Genomic DNA, 20,720 nt, shown 5'->3' with positions numbered 1-20,720 from the left:
TCAGCCCTTCCTCCCCACTCCCCTAGCCCTGAGCTCTGAGCTCCCCTGCGCCTCCCACTTAGCCTGGAGGCCGTGCTGGCTGTGGCACATTTGCCTCAAGTGTCCCCAATTCTCTGTCTCTAGGAATGGAGCTCGAGCCTTGAACGGGGCCTCCCCCCAGCACCTCCCATCCTGGCCTGAGGGGGCGGAAAGCGGGGCCGCGAAGGGTAGGCAGGGGGCTCGGAGGACAGAAAATGGCTTTGGAGCAGATGGGCCAGCTAGGCGGCGGCCACTTTCCAGCTTGGGGCCTTGGTCTGGGTTTCCTGTCTGCCGGTGGGGGGGGGCGCACCTAGCCCACGGGGCTGCGGTGAGGCCCCGGATGAAACAAGGCGCGAGGTGCCCAACACCGTGCGGGGCACACAGTACGTTCTTAACACAAGTCCCCTCCCCCAGCTTCACTTGGGGGCTGCGAGGAGGAAGACGTGGGGAGGACGGAAAGTAGGGTGGGTGGAGCAGGTTGTCCCAGAGCCAGTGAGGCACGCTGAGGTGGGGGGGAGGGGGGGGTACAGATCTGTGCCAGCCCAGGCTGGAGAGGAGGGGAGAAAGTGCCAGAGCCCTGGGCCCCTCCCATGCTTGTGTCCCCACGGTCCTCCCTGGGCTGGCCTCTGGGAGGCCTCTCAGGAAGGCGGTCCTCACGCTGCGGGAGGGCTGCTGGGGCCGGCCAGCGGGGGTGGGGGGCACTGCCTCTGGGTCTTGAGCGACCCCCTCCCCGTTCCCCCAACTCATAATCCGATTGATATTCCTACTCCCTCCTCTGGACCCGTCACCATGGCAACAGTTTTCTCAGTTGCACTTCATCAGTTTCTCCGCAAATCTTTTTTTCTGCCCCCTCCTTCGGTCTCTCTTTTTCTCCTCCATCAGCCCGCATTTCTACCTACTCATGGTGCCCACCTTGCCCTGCCTGTCCCAGCTTCTGTGTTTCTCACTCGCTCTCCATTTGTCCCCACCCGCTTCCGTCCAAATCTCTCTCTACAGGTCCCCTCCCGTCTCTCCCTTTTCCAGCCCATGATTGTAGCAACAAGCTAGAGTCCGTTGACCAGATAAGAACTCCTGTCCTTCTGATATCAGGGCCGAGAAGCAGAGAGGCCTGGAGGGACAGGGTTCGGGTCCCAGCGGGCCCTGGACTGAGGCATGATGCAAAGGTGAATGTGAGGTCGAGTTTTTCCGGTTCAGCTCTGACAGGTGGGGGGTGGGGGGGTGGGGAGGGAAATCAGCGTGGCTCTGGGGTGTCCTGTAGGCTAGTGTTGTCGGTTCGATTCCCACCTTCCCACCTCACCCTCAGAGACCTGACCCAATGGCTACAGCTACCAGGGTGCTTCCGAAACACCTAACCTTCCCTCTGACTTCTTCTGCACACAGTTCCCCTTAAATCTCTCCACCCGCTCGTTGGTGATACCCCCTGGGATGTCCTACTATCCTGCCAACTTCCACCACTCTAAACACGAACCCTTCTATTTTTTTTTTTAATTTTTAATGTTTATTTTTGAGAGACAGACGGAGCATGAGCGGGGGAGGGGCAGAGACAGAGGGAGACGCAGAATCCGAAGCAGGCTCCAGGCTCCCAGCTGTCAGCACAGAGCCCGAAGCGGGGCTCGAACTCACGGACCGTGAGTTCATGACCTGAGCCAAAGTTGGACACTTGGAGCCACCCAGACGCCCCTGAACCCTTCTTCCCTAATCCATTTCTTCTCTTTGTGCTCCCGTGTCTCCTCTCTGTCATTCTCCACACACGTAGCCAGAATCCAAGGTGAATCACTTCTCCTTTTGAAATGTCACCCAGATCCACTTCCAGCGCTCCGCCATTTCGTATATATTGCCCTAGACCAAGCATCCAGTCAATCTGGGCCTCACCAGAGGCTCATTTTACACTTGGATTTCTTACTTGGGCCTATCATAAATTTGCCACCCCTACCCGCCCCCCGCCCGCCTCCCCCCCCCCCCCCCCCGCCGAAACTAGGCCTGTTCTAAACACGACTTTCTTCTCTCCTCCTTTCTTCTCCTGCTTTTTCTTCTTAGTTTATTGAGAGCCTTTTATGTATGAGGCTTTTCATATATATCATCTCACTTAATCTCCACAGTCGAGGAGGCGTTATCCCATACTACAAGAGAAGAAATTGATGTTCTGAGTGGTTAAAGTAATTTGCTCAAAGTTCTACAGCGAGAAAGCGATCGAGCTGAGATTCAGCTTCAGATGTGCAGAGTTCCAAAGTTGGTGTTTTATTTTTTGCTACATCAACCTGTTGCCATAAGACTCTTGTGCGCAAAAACCTTCTGAATCTATTTTCTTATTCTTTCTTTACATGTTGGAGGCTCACTACCATCTGACTCCATCCCACCTACAAAACCATGTATCATCGTCTCAGTGTGACACAGACCGGTATCAACCAGGAGGACAACTGTGTCATTTAGAGTTTTGTCTTCATCTCTGTCCCGTTAAATATTTTTTATCATTATCTGATATGAAAACGTAGTAGCACATTTCACACATATAGCCCTGGAAGGATAGTAAACACTTTGAAGGACAAGATAAGGATCCCCCAATCGTCTCCATGCATAGAATGTCAGGCCAACTTAACAAGATGAAATGATCAAAGGTCCGTGTAAGACCTCAGCATTGTACAATGGTGAGGCTTAGAAGCAGTTCACGTGAAAAAAAAAAAAAAAGAAAGAAAAAAGAAAAAGAAAAGAAAAAAGAAAAAGCAGTTCGGGTGAAACAGAATCACAGAAATGAGGGGTTTAGTAAGTTCAGTCTGAGTCATCAGCATGATATGGTTGCCAAAAGTAAATTCAATTTTAGGTCGTATTAATAGAGATACGGTATTTGGAATAAAGGAGAGGATTGACAGCCTTGCTTGACTCTAAATTGGCCAGGTGTTATCATGGGAGTGAGGGTTTATTGAACTGGGAATATTTAGGTTGGGTAGGAGGAGAAGAGTCAGGAGTCATTGAAGCTCAAATAAGTGAAGGGTTATCATGAGGAGGAAGAACTAGTCTTACATTTTGTGACCCGAGGAGGTAGCGCGTGCGGACTAATAAGTAAAGACCACTGGGAGAGAGTTCAGCTTAAAGGAAGGAAAAACAAATGCTCATTCATAGGGCTGCCTGGCTGGCTCAGTCAGTAGAGCATATGACTCTTGATCTCAGGGTTGTAAGTTCAAGCCCCATGTTGGGCCTAGACTTACTTTAAATACATGAGATAACTTTAATTAAAACCAAAAGCCAGGGTCACCTCGGTGGCTCAGTCGGTTAAGTGAATGTCTGACTCATCATTTCGGCTCAGGTCATGATCTCATGGTTCATGAGATCAAGCCCCACATGGGGCTCTGTGCTGACAGCATGAAGGCTGCTTGGGATTCTCTCTTTCTCCCTGCCCCTCCCCCATTGGTGCACAAGCTCCCTCTCTCTCTCTCTCTCTCTCTCTCTCTCAAAATAAAGAAATAAACTTAAAAAGAAAACCCACAAATGTTCATAAATGGAACTGGCTTCCTTGGGAGACAGTAAGTTTCCCACGGCTGGAGGTGTTCAAGAAGATGGTGATTGATCCCCTGCTTGCCAGGGCTGTTAGCTGAGCATCAGAAAGAACCTGAACTAGGTAGTTGTTCTTTGTTGAGGCCCCTTCCCACCCAGATCTGTGATTCCATTGCTTTTCTTCTTTCTGTGCCCCTTACTAAGCCCTTGCCCTCCCCTGGACCTGAGGTCAATCTCCTCTTTCTCCACAGGTCTCCCCGAGGATGCCGCGCTGATCACATCAGGTCCACATCTTTTAATTATTTAGCAACGTTTATTGCGTTTTAACTGTCTCCACCTCATAAGCTCCTTGAGGGCAGGTGCCTGTTAGAGGATCAAAACTTATCCATCATTGACTGTTCTCAGCCTCCCTCTGCCTCCCCTCTCCCTGCCCCCACCCCAAGATAATTTTATCCCTCACCTGTTGTTGGAAATCTTGTCTAGGCCCACTCAGTTCCAGGGCTTTTGTGATACAGAGAACTGGAGGAATAGCTGGGGAGAAACAGGAGGCAGGAACCAAGCAGCTTGTGTGTTAGAATCTGGGTAACGGGTGAAAGAAAGGGAAAATAATGAAGCCTGACAGGCTAAGCCAGTCCATACGCTAAGGAGAAGAGAGCGGGCAAAGAGAGGCAGAAAAGCTGTGTTGACTCCAGAGGACAGAGAGAGAGGCAGAGAGACAGGTAGCTGCTGCAAGGTGTAGCAGAAAAGGGGGAAGGGAATTTTAACAAGCGGCCTTGTAGGTCATGAACTGGAGCAGCCCAAAGAGATACAAGTGAAAATTGGGATTCCTTGTTGAAATTATTTTTGGTTGTGGGAAATTAGTTGGCGGGATCGCAGAATAGATTCAGGTTTCGTTTCCTGCGACTTCCGCGGGGTCCAGCACAGTGCGAGGGTGTGGGCACCCCGTGAGGCGGTACCCTAGTCCCAGCAGACGGGGTCCCGAGGCTGCGGGATTCTGCGAAACAGACTGGATCGTGAAGCTTCTTCCCTTACCTCAGAGTTACGTCTTGTAAAAACATTTCCTCATCTGGGACTTCAAGTTGCAAGTACCCTAGCAATTAGAAGGGGTTATGGGTCTTGACAGATGGAGAAGATAAGGCCCCCGGAAGTCCATCACAGAGCGGTTTCTGGAAGTCACAGAGCAGGCCTGCTGGGACTGAGGATATGCCTCGTTCAGGGGGTTGTCCACAATCCAGGGGTGCCATTTTTCCCTTGGGCCAGAGAGTTCCGTGCCTGTAAAGAGACTCATGATGAGACAGAAAAGGGGGGATGGGGGTGCCTGGGGCATCTGGGCACCCCTCCCTGTGTTCAGAGCTCTGCACCAGGCTCTGGGGGATGTCCAGATAAGAAGGCCAAGCCTGCCTTCCCAGATCTCGTGGCCTCCCAGGGAAATGAGCCAGACACAGGAAGAAGTCCAATGGAAAGTTGGAAGCAAATGCTACAGTGGTGTGGTGGAAAGGGTCTGGACTGGGAATCAGGAGGCCTGGGCATCGTTTCTAGCCGTTGCTCACCAGCCACGTGGTGTGGGGCAAGTCCTTTCACCACTCTGGGCCTCAGTTTCCTTACTTGGGAACATTCTATCTCCTAAAAACAAAAGCTCTGGAGTGCTACACTTGAGAGCAAATTAATGCGGCAACTAAATGTATCCTATGTGTGCTCCCTGCCCCCATGCTCGCTCCTCCCAGCACCGTCTTAGAAAGGCTCATGCCTTCAGTTGATGGCAGAAATTAAATGTTCCCAGCACTCAGAACTGCCAGGCGATGGGGCTCCTGGGTGACTCAGTCGTTTAAGTGGCCAGCTCTTGTTTTCGGCTCAGGTCATGATCTCACAGGTTTGTGAGTTCAAGCCCCATGTCAGACTCTGTGCTGATAGCGTGGAGCGTGCTTGGGATTCTCTCTCCTCTCTCTCTCTCAAAAATAAAACAAATAGGGTGTGTCTGGGTGGCTCAGTCGATTAAATGTCCGATTTCAGCTCAGGTCACAATCTCACAGTTTGTGAGTTCGAGCCCCACGTCCGGCTCTGTGCTGACAGCTCAGAGCCTGGAGCCTGCTTCCGATTCTGTGTCTCCCTCTCTCTCTGCCCCTCCCCCGTCGCGGTCTGTCTCTCAAAAATGAATGAACGTTGTTATAAAAAAAATTAAAATAAACATTGAAGGAAAAAAAAAACCTGCCAGTCAACGTGTACGGTGAGGGGTAGGAGGTGGCTTTCTCTGGGCCCCTGCTTGTGGTAGCCTCTCCTGGGCTTCTGAATGCTGCTATCCCTCCCCAAGCCCACCAGAGCTAAGTGAGTATTTCTCTCTTAACTAACCAAGCCTTCTATTTAATTGCTATCTTCCTGATAAAGAGCCTGAAGATAAACCCCAACCCTCTTGATTTCCATTTGAAAAAACTAAGGCCCAGAGACTGGGTGTGACTAGGCCAAGGTCACATACTCTAGATTCTCAGGTCAGTCCTCTTTCTTTTGGGACTTGGAAAATTTATTAGAAATAGGTTGTTTGGGGGAGAGCTGGCTGGCTCGGTCGGTAGAACGTGCGACTCTTGATCTTGGGGTTGTGGGCTCTTAAAAGATAAAAATCTCAAAAAAAGTCAAAAATAAAAAATAAAATCTTAAAAAAAAATTTTTTTTAATGTTTTATTTATTTTTGAGACAGAGAGAGACAGAGCATGAGTGGGGGAGGGTTAGAGAGAGAGGGAGACACAGAATCCGAAGCAGGCTCCAGGCTCTGAGCTGTGGGCATAGAGCCCGACGCGGGGCTCGAACTCACAGACGGTGAGATCGTGACCTGAGCCGAAGTCGGAAGCTCAACTGACTGAGCCACCCAGGTGCCCCCAAAAATAAAATCTTAAAAAAGAAATGGGTTGTTTGGGAGTGCAGCCTTAGAGATCACCCCCCCCCCTCCCCGCCATAACATCTGGTGAGGTCCCTTGTTGGAATCCTGTTCTATCTTTAGGCCTCCAGTGAGATGTACTGTTCACCTGGGCGGAACCACACCTTAGGCTAAAGTAAGTCTCAGCTCAGATGTTGCTCCCAAGCCGGAAACTTTCCAGACTCCCAAGTCCAGGATAGGTGTCTCTCCGAGATGCTCCCCAAGGCTTCATGACAATGAACTGAGATCACTTGTTCACTTATCCATCCCCACCTAGACTGCAGGCTCTGAGGGTGACACATCTGTCTTGTTCCCCAACACATACTCATCGTCTCATCCAGTGCCCAGTGCATAGTAGGTCCTGAAAAATGGTTTTTGAATGAATAAGTCCATGGGTTGGTCAGAGAAGGATTCCAGGAGGAAAAGGGAAATGTTGAGTCAGTCAGGGTCCCTGTGTGCATGAAGTGCCCATAGAAAAAGGAATTCTTGGGGCGCCTGGGTGGCGCAGTCGGTTAAGCGTCCGACTTCAGCCAGGTCACGATCTTGCGGTCCGGGAGTTCGAGCCCCGCGTCAGGCTCTGGGCTGATGGCTCAGAGCCTGGAGCCTGTTTCCGATTCTGTGTCTCCCTCTCTCTCTGCCCCTCCCCCATTCATGCTCTGTCTCTCTCTGTCCCAAAAATAAATAAACGTTGAAAAAAAAAAATTTAGAAAAAGGAATTCTTGGGGCGCCCAGGTGGCTCAGTCGGCCTGACTCTTCATTTCGGCTCAGGTCACGAGTTGGGCTCTGGCAGTGAGCTCGGAGCCTGCTTGGGATTCTCTCTTTCTCTCTCTGCCCCTCCTGCCCCTTCCATGCATGCACTTTCTGTCTCTCTCTCTCCAAAACAAATAAACATGAAAAAGAAAGAGAAAAAGAAAGAAAGAAAGAAAGAAAGAAAGAAAGAAAGAAAGAAAGAAAGAAAGAAAGAAAGTCTTAGAGGATAATGGGAAATGGGGAGAGGGAGGGAAGTGAGCCAATTGAAAGGAACAGCAAAAAAGAAGGAAGGAAGCCGGCAAGAACAAGGCCTTCAATAACCTGGAAGGGCTTGGGGTGGAGGGGAGGAAGGGTCTCAAGCCCTGAGGGGGATAAGGGGAAGCAGTTGTGAGCACCTAGAATCCCTCAAGAGGGATTCTTTTATGAGGAGAAACCCAGAGGGCCACTTGGCTGGAGGGGAGGGAAGCTAAGGTGTGCCAGGGTAGCTGGTAGGAGCTCCGAAGGCTGACTACAGGTTTGAATATGATGCTGGGGTCCAGAGGGAATGGGAGTTCTGGGAAGGCTGGGGGCACAAGAAGAAAAAGAAGGTGAGGAGCAGCGCCCCACGATTGACCTCCTCTATTAGGTTGAGACAGAGCCCATGTCTTCACTCCCCCCTCCCTTTTCCAGGTCCCTGGGCACCCGAGACCCGCGAGTGGAGTCCCCGAGGGCAAAGATCTGGAAGTGGCTGAGGCAGCCCGCTGAGTGAGGGGGACATGGCAGGGCCTGTGGGAGTTCCCTGCTTCCACGAGCTCTCCCAGAGGATTCTCTTTCCCTCCGGAAGTGTTCTTCGCGCAGGAGGAGTCCTCTAACTGTCTGCAAAGTCTTTCCACCCATCCCCACCGGCGCGGCGCGCAGCTTCCGCCTGCAACTGCTAGGCCAGATCTAGCCACCAGGGGGCAAAAAAGCGGCCCCTAGGTCGGTGTCCCTCCACGTCCCCACCCACACACACCTGAGGGCCAAGATGGGCGGTGCCTCACCTGGCTCTCACACGGAGTCGGCTAGCTCCGTTAACCCCTTCCTGCCTGGCCTGGTTTACTTTGCTCGGGCAGAGCCATTCAGAGCCGAACGGGAAGGCAAATCTGATGGCGCAGGGGGTGTTGCCCGAGAAAGGGGCTAGGGTGGAGGTGAAGTCAGGGTTTCCAGTGACTCAGGCCCCTGTTCCAGCCGGGGCTGGCGGAGGCTACCATTCCCTGCCTCAGTTGGGCAGCTACCTCCGCAGAAAGGTGAAGGAGCCCCCTGGAGGCAAAAGAGGCACGGGTTGTGGTCACCCGCGCTGGGCCTCACAGAGGATACAGAGAATGCTGGGGCAGCCACAGAACCCAGACTTCCGGGTTCTCACGAGCCTTCTGTCGGCCGGGGACCTTTGTAACGACTGGTGGGTCGGGTAGTGGGGGGAGGGCAGCCGAAGAGTGGAGGGAGAGACACAGAGGACTGGGGTGGCGGGAGTGTAGACGGTTAAGATTTGGCAGCAGAATGGGCCAGATCACGCAGCTCTCGGGTGCCGGGTTTTGTGTATCTCTCCTCGAGTACCAGGCAACCTTCCAGGGCTCTGACCAGCCCAGATCCCGAGACTGCGTTCCGGGCCACAAGGTGTTAAACAGTGGTGGGAGTGGGGTCCGGAGTCTCCTCCCTCCTCCCTCCCAGCGTCACCACCTCGGAGTCCACCAGGCTGGCACTCAAGGAGTTAAGTCTGCCCGCAATCTGCAAGACTGGAGCCGGGGAGGGGGAGGAGGGGGGGCGAGGAGAGGGGGAGTGGAGGAGAAGGGGGAAACAGACTGCAGGGAGACAGCGCCAGGAACCCCCTCCCCAGGGACCTGGCCCCTGGGCCCCCAGCCCCAAAAGAGGCCCTGCCCTCCCCGGGGTCGTGCTCTCTTCCCCCGCCCTGCCTCCGCCCTCCAGCTTTGTGTCCCCAGGAGGGTGGGCTGCAGGATTTCCAGCCAAGCCTTGGCTGCCTGCTCAGTTTTTCCAAACCCTCCAGTCGGGGAAGGCGGGAGCCCTGTCAGGATAAGAGTCCCTCCCCCACTGCCCCTGCCGGCCCCCTCACCCAGGCTCCTTTTTCCTGCCCCCGCACCTTTCCCAAACTTCTTTCCCTTTCCACCCTGGCCCCTGCGCCCCCTATCCCCACCTCTTTTGGCTCCCAAGTTCCAAGTTCAGGTTCGAGGGGCCAGGTGGGTCCCACAATCCCGGCGAGGCGCTGGTAAAGCCAAACTCTGCAGGCCGACACTGAGACCTGCTGGGCGCCCGCCCGACTCCCAGCCTGGCGCCCGCCCCATCCCAAGACGTGGCCCCAGGTCCACCGGGGAAGGTGGCCCAGGGGTCTCCCGCCCGGGGGTGGAGGTGGTGCTGGGGGAGCCGGCAGAGCTGGGCAGCGGGCTCTGGTGCGGCTGGTGCCAGACCTTGGGGCACGCTTCGAGGAGGGGGCAAAGTGTTCCGAGCGCTGGCACGGTTCTGTCCAGCAGGTCTATTATATAATAATCACCATCAATCAGGAAGCCAGGCAGCTGGAGTGAGTGGGGAAGCCAGGATGCCCGGATCTGCTCTTCCTCCAGGCCCAGGAAGGTGTCTCCACCAAGATAGGGGTGTGGGCGCAGCCCAGAAGTAAAATGATGTGGGGGTCTAGGGGCAAGCGAGGGGCCCTGGGCAGTCCGCAGGCGGCCCGGGAACCCCGCCCCAGAACTCTGATTGACAGTGCTCTGAGCCAATGATTGAAGCCACTGTAGGGCTCAAAGTTAACCCTTTCTTGGATCGTCAGTTCCTTTAGGGGATAGAGTGCCTTCCCAAGAACTGTTCTTCAGTCCTGAATTCCTCCCATCGGTATGGGGTTGGTGAGGAGTCTCGGTTGGAACCGACTTTCGTCCTAATCACTTCACGAGGTAATCTCAGATAATATGCAGCCCTAGAGCCGCCCTCCTCACTCCCCCTCCGCCTCCAGCCCCAAAGTAAATTGTATTCCATGATACGGTTGTGTGTGTACATTCTGTGGTTGCAGAGACAGGCCCGCATGGCACTGTCGCACCCACACTGCTCCATGAGTAGGCACCTTCACTCACCTCTACCCGTGCTGGCACTTCCACCGATACTCGCTGACACACCTGTGACACTCCTCGTGACACGGTGACACACAGATACACGGAAACCCCTGGTGATTCCCCGAGTTCGCCAGTAGAGGGAGCCGCTCGATTCCGGCAGTGGGCCGCCGGCCCCTCTCTCCTCGCTCGCTCCAGGGTTCCACCCAGAACTCGTGGCTGCTCGGAGCTCAGCTCCGCATCCCGACCTGGAACCTACGCTGGGGCAATGAGTCACAGCCCCACCCAGGGGAGCGCTCTACATGGCTGCTCTACAGGACATGCCGAATACGCTTGAACTTACTGTGTACCACATTTAACAGACCTCTTACAACACAGCTCTCACTCCTGCGAACAGTTTTCTGGACCTCCTGTGAACCGGGCATTGTGCCAAACGGATCATAACAAGCCCATGTGGTTTGTCATGTATGTAAGGGGAGACTGATCCACACAAATGGGGTGGGCCCTTCCTTCTAACCAGCACGCTGTTTGAGAAATGGCCCTTTTGCCTTGGTGGCTCACGTATATCCACAGGACCCTGGAGAGAGGAGAGGAAATAGCCTACTGCCTAGGCTCTAGGATCTTTCAAACCTGAGCCCAGTTTCTCTGGGCTTCAGTCTTCTTTTCCTTTAAGTGGGAATACCTACCTCATGAGGTTGTGATGATTCAACTCCTGACCCAGCTTGGTGTTTGGCACAGCAGTTAGTAGGCACTTGGGGAAGTTTTGTTGATTGGATCAAAACATGATCTAGAGATAATGTGCATGAAAATGATTTGTAAACCGATGTGAGGCTCACACAGGGGTTATCTGTTTTTGAGGGTTTGTCCCTCATCTCCACCTGTGCCTCCTCAGACCTTGCCCAGGCCCCAGCTGCTGGCACTATCAACCCACCAAATAAGTGTTTACGAAAGCCCTGCTATGAGCCCAGCATTTGAGTGCTGTGGGGAATGTAGAGGCATAGAAAGCACGGTCTGGGCCCTCAATCTTTTGGGGCAACCAAACATATATACAGGAGAAACAAAACGTTAAGTAAGCACTCAGTTGAGTGGCATAGATGTAAGGAGAGGTAGTCAGGAGAGAGGGCGGTCTGTAAGGACTAGAGCTATCTGGGGACCATCTATCCGAAGGGGACGAGAGAGGGCAGTGGAACTGAATATCAGGAGCAAACAGGTTTGCTGGTCTTCTTTCTGAAGCAGCCCATGCTTGTTACTTGTTGGTATTAATTTTAGGTGGGAGCAGTGGGATACAGGGAAAGTGTCCTGGGATAAGGAGACCTGAATTCCACTTCTGGGCTTCCCACGTTCTAGCCGTATAAACCTGAGGAGGTCCTTAACAAATGCAAGTCTCAGTTTCCTCACCGATATAATGGGGCCATAACATCTTTCTCACGGGCTTGTGGTGAACACCGAAATCACATTGGTGAAATGCTTTTTAAAAGGGCTTTACAATTTCTTTTTCATTGCATCTATCCTCCTATAGGGTCTTGTGTGTGTGTGTGTGTGTGTGTGTGTGTGTGTGTGCGTGCACGCGCGCCCACGCGTGGAGCACTTTGAGATTCGGAGAGAGTTCTTTTGCGAAGACAAAGATTTTGCTTCCACAAACATTTTCTTAGCATTCACTTTGGGCTGAGGACTGAGATGAAAAAACTCAGTCTATGTCCTCAAGGACCTCAAGATCTACTAGGAAAGAAAGATGAATAAAGAGATGCTCAGTGCATAATGAATGTGGGTGGGTACAGTGAAAAGGGGACCCAGTATTTGTGTGTGTGTGTGTGTGTGTGTGTGTGTGTGTGTGTGTGTGTGTGTGTTGGGGGTTGCGGGAAGTCCAGGCAACTCCCACTCCTTCCAATCAGTGTAGATTGGAGGGTAGGTTTGTCAAATCTCTCTGTTGCCTGGGATGTTGTTGGGGCGTCTCGTGCCCAGTCCTCAGGAATGGGGAGGAGAGAAGGGTAGAAGCCCCCTCCCCGCCCCCGGGCCAACCTGCCTCCCGCTAGCCAGCCGGCCGGGCGCCTTACCGAGTCAGACCACTGGGAGGCTGGGGGAGCCGGGTTGGGCGAGGAGGCGAGCGAGATGGGGGAGCTCTTATTTTGACAGGGGCCTCTCCGGGCTCTGGTATGAAGGCAGAAGGAGGCAGCCAGAGAGCCCCGATGCTTATTCAGGCTGGGGAGAGGAGCCGAGTGGAGGGGCGAGCGAGGCTCCGGCAGCGCAGGGGAGCCCGGGGAGGCGGCGGCGCGCGGCGGAGCCAGTGGCCGGACATGCCCCGGACCCGGGGCCGCTGCACCACCGCCGCCGCCCGGAGCCAGCCGGACGGACGCCCGCACGCCTGGGTCCCCCGGCGCCGCGCCGCCCGGGGGCTGCGACCCGGACCCTCGGCGTCCGACCAACAATAAGCGCCCAGACAGCCCCCTCCCCGCCCCGCGCCCGCCGTCCCCGCGGGCCTCGGGGAAAGTGAAAGGAGGAGGCGAAGGAAGGGAGGAAGGAAGCAAGGAAGGAAGGAAGGAAGGAAGGGAGGAGGAGCAGGAGCCGGAGCCCTGAGGTTCGGGGCCGAGACCCCAGCCCCGAGCCCCGGGCCGGGCGGGTGTGCACGCTCTCCCGCCGGTGTCCGGCGCCCAAGACCATGCTCGGCGGTTGGGAGGCAGGAACCCAGGCGCCCAGAGACCCCCGGATACCCTCTCCCGGCCCGGGCTGGTATTGAGATCAAGGCATCCAGCATCAAAAGATCACCGCCTGCCCGCCCCCCTCCGCACCTCCAACTGGCAACCCGGAGGACCCCAATCCAGTCACCGACCCTGACCTGGTCATGGTGTCCAGCTCCGGCCTGGCGTGAGGACCCCCGACCGGCGCGAGGTGAGGGGTGGGCTGGGGCCGAGGGCGAAAGTCATGCCAGGCAGGCAGAGGCGCGAGGAGGGAGATCCAGTTCGAACTGGGAAGGGGGAACACAGTCTGATTGTTGCCCTCTGGCACGCACCCCTAGGCTGTTTAAGGGGTGGGGGACGCCCTCAGGGTTTGTGGTGGCTACTCTTGGGCCCCCAATCAGGTTGGCAGCCCCAGAGCTCAGGGGGGAGGGCTTAGGGGCAATCAGGGGACCCTGCCACCCTAGCGCAGAGAACAAGGCCGGCCTTGGGCCAGCTGGAGCAGCAACCCTGCCCTGGGGGCTTCTGGGAGATGTAGTCCCCCTCCCAGGCTCACCAACCCCTTGGGTCTCAGCACCCCAGCACTCCTCCCCTGGCTAATGGGAGCCTCCAGAAAGAGGTACATTGGGATTGGGGATTGCTGGGGTTACCCTCTGCCCCCAAGCAGTGCCTAGGTGCAGCAGGGGCTGTGACTGGAGGAGTCTCCCCGCCAAGGATTCTCAGTGGTGTGGGCTTGGCTGGGGGGTGGGGCAGTCGCACAGTTCCTTGGAGGTGTCCCTGCTCTGCTAAGGGGAGGCTCCCTCTGCCTTGGTCCCCCCCGGAGACCGTGGGGGAGGAATATGGGGAAGAGAAGTGAGGCTTAGGGCTTCTCACTTGTCTGGGGGTATGTCCTATCCCAGAGCTACTGGAATTTGGTTTCAGGAGACACTAAGTCTACTCTCCCCTTCTCCCTCTTGGGAGCAGAGAAAGAGAGTGTCCCTCACAGTCTGGGAGTCTGGAGGGTGTCTCTCTGGAGCAGTGAAGCCAGGATCTGCTTCTGTCTGTCTGTCCAGCCTCCTTCCTTCCGGGTTTTTCTGACACCCCTCCTCCCTCCTCCTTCAGTCTGTCTGCTGCTTGGGGTGTGTGTCTGTGTCTGGGTGTGGGGGGGGGGGGTTGCTCTGCTGCAGAGAGAAAAAGTGTTGCTTGGGAAAGGTGAGCTGGGCATGTGACTGAGCCATGGGATAGGGGGCTTGAGGCCCACTTGATCTTTGGCCTTGGTTTCCTGTTTTACCTAGGAAAGCTGTCTGCACACTGTATCAGCTGGAATCCTACTGATGCCTCTGGGCAGCTCTCTGAGTGAGACCTCCAGGGTGGGTGGGCTTCCACTGCCCCGGTTCTCCCTGCTCCTCAGCCTCTCCAGCAAGCAGCCACTTCTGTTGGGCCTGGCTTTTCTGCTGCCCCCCACAACCCCCAGCACCATCTCGCCTTCTCTGGGTCAAGACCATGCTTTCGTGGCCTCAGGGGAAGAGCGTGATTAGGCCCTGTCTTTCTGGTGTCATCTGTGAATGGTCTGCTGATAGAAGCCTCAGGACCCAGTGAGAATGGGCAGTGAGAATGGGCAAGGAAGGTGAGGGGCCGAGGAAGTCTGGTAAGGGAGGAAGGTGCTCACTCCCCTAAGAGATCAGGCTCCTTGGCCTTGGAGAACCAGGTCTGGTTCTCGCCGCCTCCCTCCAGAGGTTCTCTTCTTACCTGTGTTGTTCTTGATTAGGGGAAGGGGAGCTTAATGTTTGCGAAGGTGCTGGTCAGGGATAGAATGGCATAATCTTAGATCCAGAGTAACTCTTATGCTTGGGATAGCAGGGGCCCTATGGCTGGAGATGGGTTGTGGAGGTCCATGTGGAGGTTCAAAAGGAGTCTTTAACTACTGGGGTTGAGGGTCAAGGCGGGAAGAGATTACAGAGTCCTGGAGAGGGATTGGTGGTCCACAGAAATCTGGGGCTAGCACAGCAGTGGTAACGTGGGGTCCAGTGAACTTGCTTATTGAACCTGTGCTGGGCGCCCGTGCCTGTCTGGGGAGTTCCCGCCCCCCGCCCCCACCCCAGTGTCTGGGTACCTGGGTTAAGCGGGAGCCCTGGGCTGGGGACTCGACTTCCATGAATGAGCAGGGCAGTAGCCTTCTGGGCAGAGGCCTAGTGGGTGGCAATGTCGACTCAGCCAGGGCTGGAATGCCTGGCACCTGCTTTAGATTAAAGGAGATGCCTGCAAAGGGGGGATGCCTGCCTGTGGGGGAGTGGCTCCGACGGAGCTCCGTGGAGCCCAGGAGTGGGGTGGAAGGAAGGGACCAGCGCTGCAGGTAGCAGAAGCTCTGGCAGGAGCGGAAGGGGCCAGCGGTCACCCAGCTCTGCAGCCCCTCCTCCAGGGAGTCTGAGACAGGAGCTGGGGGCACCCCCACACTGCCTTTGGCGCCACAGGCTGAACTTGTGCCCCAGCGCCCAGGGGACGGGGCAGCTGCAGGGAGCCAGGGTGTCTGAGTGTCCTGTCTCCCCAGGACCGGGAAAAGCCTGCAAGGAGGTGGGGGGCACTTTGGAGTTCTTGTTGTCCTGATGCCATGCTTGCTCTTCTGGGGCTCCTTGGTTGCTGGTAGTGAGGCACCCCAAGAGCCTGGCATCCAGGGGTGACGGGGAAATGGCATCCCTTCCTTGCGCCAGGAGCCCTGGGCGCTGCCCGGGTGCTGACCCGGGGGGGAGGGGGCAGAGGGGGATGGCACCGTGGGAAAGTGGGCAGCCGTGGGAGCCAAGCGGGTACAGGCTGGGTGCCGCGGGCAGGGAGCCTCTGCCAGGCCCGCTCTCCCTGGGGTGGGGCTGGCTGTTCCAGGGACTGGCTCAACCTGTTGAGCGCCCGGCTGCTGTAGTTTGGCATCTGTGCCCCTGCCTGCCAGCCCTGGCAGCTGCCCACCCTTAGCCACACTGTAGGGGCTGCCCCCCGGGGATCTGGGAAAAGGAGGCTCTGAGTGGCCAAGGGGCCAGGATGGGGCTGGTGGAGGCTCGCCCCGAGAGTCCTAAGTTTCCCCAGGTCCTGTCCTTTATCTACTAGAGCTGGGGCTAGAGCCCATTGGAGGGCTAGGTAGCCAGAGGCTGGGAGCTGAGGGTCTCAGTGGAGGACGCCCCCGTACTAGCACTCTTGAGGTGCTGCATGTCACTTGGACGGGCGGCCCTAAAGGCAGCCTGGAGTTACAGCCTGGAATTTCCTCTGCCGGGTGCCAGGGCCAGGCCTCCAGAGCCCCACCCCCAGCCTGGCCTGACCTCCCCTCCCTGGGAGAGAACTGCCGACTTTCCCCAGAGGTTGGGGGAGGGGCATGGAGGGCATTCTGCTGCCCTGGGAGGAAAGGGGTGACTTCCTGGGTGCGGGGGTGTGTTGTACTCCCTCAGTCTCCCCAAAGCCTCCTCCCCCCCCATGAAGAAGAGGGAAGCTCCTGGTTCCCAGGCAGCTGTCCCCCACCCTGCTCTGAGTATGGGGAGGCTCGGGTCCCAGGAAAGATCTCTGAGCCCTGCAGGGCCTAGCTATCCCCCACCTTCTCGGACCCCTTAGCTTTGGGCCCACCTTGGGGCTCTGCTAGCTGGTGGAGAAGGGCAGCCAGGGGGCTACTCTGTAGGGGAGAAGGTGTTTACCACTGCCCATAATTGGGGGAAGTGGGCACAGGCAGCTTCCCTCTTCCTCTCACTCCTCAGGGGAGGGGTGGCCTCCCTGTCTTCTTACTTTTTCAGTCAGTGGCCAAAGGGGAGCCCTCTCCTTTTTTGCCTCCTTTCCACCCAGGCCCTTCCTGCTTGGTCCTGGACCACCTGCCCCTCCTAACCTTGGCGTCTCTTCTAGGCCCCCTTCTCCCAGAGGAGGCTGGGATTCCCTCTGTCCAACCCCCTCCTCCAAAGGGCTGGTGGCCCTGCACCGGCCTGTCTTCCCCTCCCCCTTACTCCCCACCACCCCCCCCCCCCCCAGCCTCAACTGGGAATGGCCCTGAATCCAGCATTTCCAGCATTTCGAAACCAAGATTGTTTTGAAATCCCTGAGCACTTCTCCACCCCCCTCTGCCTCCCCTCCTCCCCACTAGCCCAGAACTTAGTCCTCTAATCTGACCTCATGCTGTGCATTGCCAGGGTATGTGTGTGTGAGTTTGAGTGCTAACACTCAGCCACGTGCATACTACTCTGTGCGTGCGCGTGCACGCCAGTGTATGTGTGTATCCCACTGTGGGTGTATCTTCTGTCAGCAGTTCTGTGTGACTGGCCCATGTGTTTTGTGATTCTTGAGATCTCCTCATTCTCTATGAGGATGGCAGCCTCTGTGGGTTTTGAGCCATTCTTAGGGAGTTTGGGGTTACTTTTTAGGAGGTATCTCGGATGTGTATCTTTGGGAATTGTGTCCGTGTCTCAGTTGCACCTACGGGGAGTATCTGTAAGGAGTGGGTATGCCTGGGGTTGTGTCTCTTTGATGAGTGTACGTGTGTGGATGTGTGTGCGTTTGTGCACGTGTGTGCTCTGCTTCTGTTCTCACTTCTCTCCTCCTCCCTTTGAACATGTCTGGGGTGTGTCGTCACAGGTCTCCCTGCAGCGACCTGGGACATGGAGTCCTCTGTCCCTTGATAGGGAGGTTTCCTGGAGTGGGGCCAAGGCTTCTGGTCCTTGGAGAGAAAGTGGTGGAGTGGGGAGACTTTGGGATAAACTATCCCCAGGGCTGGCCTCTCTTCCTCTGCCCCTCGCAGATGCCCAGCATCTAGAGCGATCCCCAAACTATCAGTGCACCGTCTTCTTGACCTGATGGTACAGTGGCGGCTGTCACAGGGAGGCCCGGTGCCCGAAAGGACTGGGAAAGGGGATTACTCCTCTACCCCAGTCACTTCCTTCCCGCAGGGATGAGGAACATCCAGCCATATCAGACCTGGGAGCTTGGTGGTGGCTAATTTAAGATTCAGGAAAGTTGACTTCTCTGGCCAGGGGCAGACAGTAAAATGACACAAGACGTTAGTGTTTCCCACCTTCACAGAAGACAGAAGGGGCTGGAATCCTAGGGGTGTGATGTTTCACCCCAGAAATATGAGGCATTTGGGGTGGGGCCAGCTGCCATTGTAGCTTGGATCCTGGGAAGTCCTTCCTGATGTTGAATCTTATCCGTCCCTTCTGCAGTTAGACTGTGCTCTGCAGTGGGGCGGGGAGGGGGGGGTGGTGCCAGAGGGGCTGTTTTTTGTTTTTTGGGGTTTTTTTTTTTTGGCTAAAGCAAGGGTGGTGATAGCAGAGTTATGTTGTTATGTCAGCCTGGGATGCAGGCACTGGAAACCCTGATGTCTCGCTATGACTCAGTTTCCCATCCTGGGATCTCTGGCTACAGTTGGATGCTTCCCTTCAGTAGCACTTGGGTCAAATCAGTGAGGAAGAAGAGGGCCACGGCAGGGGCTGTTTGTAGGAGTCAAGGGCCTGTGGAGACAGCAGCAGGAGGTAGGCAGAAGGATAAGCTGTCCTTTCCCCCCACCCCCATGGCCTCTGGTCCCAGGACACAGTGGGAGGAAGGGAGGGGTAGAGGCACAGGTTGGTACAGTGCTCAGTGACCCAGCAAGGGGAGGGCTTTGGCAAGGAATTTTCAGTTTGTTTCTCAATCTGTCTCTGAGACACGCACACACACGTCACCGCAGACACCTTCAGGAGATGAGCCTAGAGAAGTCACCCAGGTGGCGGTAGGGCAGGGTGCTACCAGATGGGGCTATGTGGAACCAGCTTCATTCTGGCAGAAACTCTGCACTTGCCCCCCTTGAACTGGAAGTTGAGCTCAACTGGAAGTCTCCTACCCAACTCCCCCATCCTGGGCCTGGGAACAACACAGTCCGGACAGGGTTAAGTCTGGTTGGCAGGGACACCCCCCTGCCCCCAGTGCAGAGAGAGAGAGGGAGGGGTGGTTAGCAGCTTGCTCTAGTTGGCGTCTCTCCCAGAATTCTTCGGAAAAGAACTCCCCTTTGACCCCCAGTACAAACTGAGCCCAGCCACCAGCCTCCCTCCCGCCTGCCTGTGGGAGCTTCACCCAGCCCCCCTCCTACTGAACGGCTAAGCCTGATTCTCTCACCCCAGGTCCTCCCACCGAGGCCGGTGGGGATTTTGCGTCTTCAGGGGATAAGGGGTGTAGCCAAAGAGACCACACAGGGGCTCAGGAGAGGCACCCTTCTTTTCTCTGACATAGGATAGCCCTGGGGGCGGCGGGCACTGAAAGCCAGGGTCCTCAGGTCTCCCCATCCATCCTTTCCCCCAGAACCTCAGGCCAGGTCATGGGAGTCATCGGCCCCTCCTCTCTCTCTCTCTCAAAGGCATCTTCCAGTGCCTTCTCCTTTCCTGCTTCCAGGATAGGGAGGAGGAGCGGTGTGGTGCAGCAGCTGGGTCAGGCCTGGCTCCCAGCCAATCCACAGAAGTTCTGGAGTTGGGGGGGGGGTGGGGGTGTCCGAGTTGCTCAGAGACTTCCTGGAGCTGCAGGCTGTGTGTTTGTGTGTACACGTTTATGTGGTGTGCATGTTGGGGGAGGGGCTGGGGTTATGGGAGGAGCAGGGGCAGAGATTGCTGGCTTGGGCTTCTAGCTCTGACCGTCTCTCCACAGGGAGCCCCCTTCCCAGACCACACCCTTGAGCCTGAGCCCGTCACACTTTGCTCCTGAGGTGAGAGCTCCGTGTGCTTGTGTGTGCCCTCCGCAGCCTCCTCGCTGCTCTCTTGTCTGCCAGAGTCTCCCGCTTGGCTTTTTGTCTTGGGCGCCCTCCTCCTGGCTTTCTGCCCCCACTTCTCCTTTCGCTCTCTTACACCCATTGGAGGGGAGCTGCGGAGCCTTGGGGCGGGGCGGGGCGGGAAGGGTTAAAGCGCCACTCCAGTGAAAGTCCCAATCCTTTTCTTAGCTGGATCCCATCCCAGTGGGAGGTGGGGAGCTCCTGGCCAATCACCCCTGGAGGGCAAGGTACAGTTTCCTGGTCATCCCAAGTACTTGCCCCGCTCTGTCCCGGCTTTGGCCTCAGCTGGCTGAGTCAAAGCCAGGGTGGCCACCAGCCACCGTAATGTGGTTTCTGCCCTGGCCTCTAGACACACACACACACACACACACACACACACACACACACACACACAGAGGCTCTCTCCCTACTACCACCCCCCTCCTTCCCTCCCTCCCCTCCCTCCCCTCCTTCCTTACTTAGCAACAACTCTCTGAATTCACAACAAACACGCCTGTAGGCTCCTGGACGGACTAGGGAAAGCTGGAGAAGGCTGAGGACCAGCAGGAGGCCCTTCTCTCAGACTGTCCTCAGGAGGGAGGGGCTTCTAATCCCCCCACCCTCCTTCCCTGCTGGAGGCCACTACCCCTCAGGGACTGGCAGGAAGTGGTCCTGTTTCCAACTGGAGCCCTGAAAAAAGAGGGGAGCAGTGACAGGTGTGGCTGAGCAGGTGTGGGGGCAGGGTTTAGACTCCACCCTCACTAGTGAGTCCCACTTGACCTTTGACCCCCACCTGGTGAGTGAGAGGGGCGGCAGACTCACCGCCAGCCTAGGGGCCTCTCTCAGCTGGGGCCCTGTGCTGTTGTCATGGTAACTTGCTTGGCTCCCTTCCCACTATTAGGGACCAGGATGGGTGAGGACTTAGCAGATTGGGGGTGGGTAGGACTGGGGGCCCTAGAGAACTTTGCTCTCAGGGCACCTGTGCTGAGGGGGTGGGGACTGGTGCCCTCTCTTTGATCTCTTCCCTGGGCAGGAACTGGGGGCCTCTAGCCAGGACCTGGAGCACATCAGGCGTGGAGGGAGTGTGTGCGGAATGAGTGAGGGGCACCCGT

General features: G+C 56.2%; 1 protein-coding gene and 1 long non-coding RNA gene across 6 annotated transcripts in view; both read left to right on the top strand.

The window, feature by feature from the left end:
• The first annotated feature begins 61 nt into the window (after positions 1-61).
• LOC124506385 (uncharacterized) lies at positions 62-2,454 on the top strand. Of its 2 annotated transcripts, none has more exons than XR_006960744.1 (3): positions 62-206; positions 2,118-2,247; positions 2,349-2,454. It is a non-coding gene; the product is annotated as an uncharacterized LOC124506385 (long non-coding RNA). The 2 variants fall into 2 exon arrangements; XR_006960745.1 differs by lacking the exon at positions 62-206 and adding an exon at positions 892-1,181.
• Positions 2,455-12,293: 9,839 nt separating this feature from the next.
• The window catches only part of BCL9L (BCL9 like), a 28,567-nt gene continuing 20,140 nt past the window's right edge, over positions 12,294-20,720 (top strand). For 2 of the 4 annotated variants that reach the window (XM_047072155.1, XM_047072152.1), the window contains exons 1-2: positions 12,294-13,116; positions 19,509-19,566. The gene's annotated coding sequence lies outside the window, so the exon portion shown is untranslated. The remainder of the gene's footprint in view (positions 13,117-19,508; positions 19,567-20,720) is intronic. The other 2 variants (XM_047072153.1, XM_047072157.1) reach the window with 2 other exon arrangements.

The sequence above is a fragment of the Lynx rufus genome, unplaced genomic scaffold (assembly GCF_022079265.1).
Source record: "Lynx rufus isolate CCGP_SWC_20201006 ecotype Redwood Valley unplaced genomic scaffold, mLynRuf1.p SCAF_9, whole genome shotgun sequence".
Lineage (NCBI taxonomy): Eukaryota > Metazoa > Chordata > Mammalia > Carnivora > Felidae > Lynx > Lynx rufus.
This window is presented reverse-complemented; position numbering and strand designations above follow the sequence as displayed.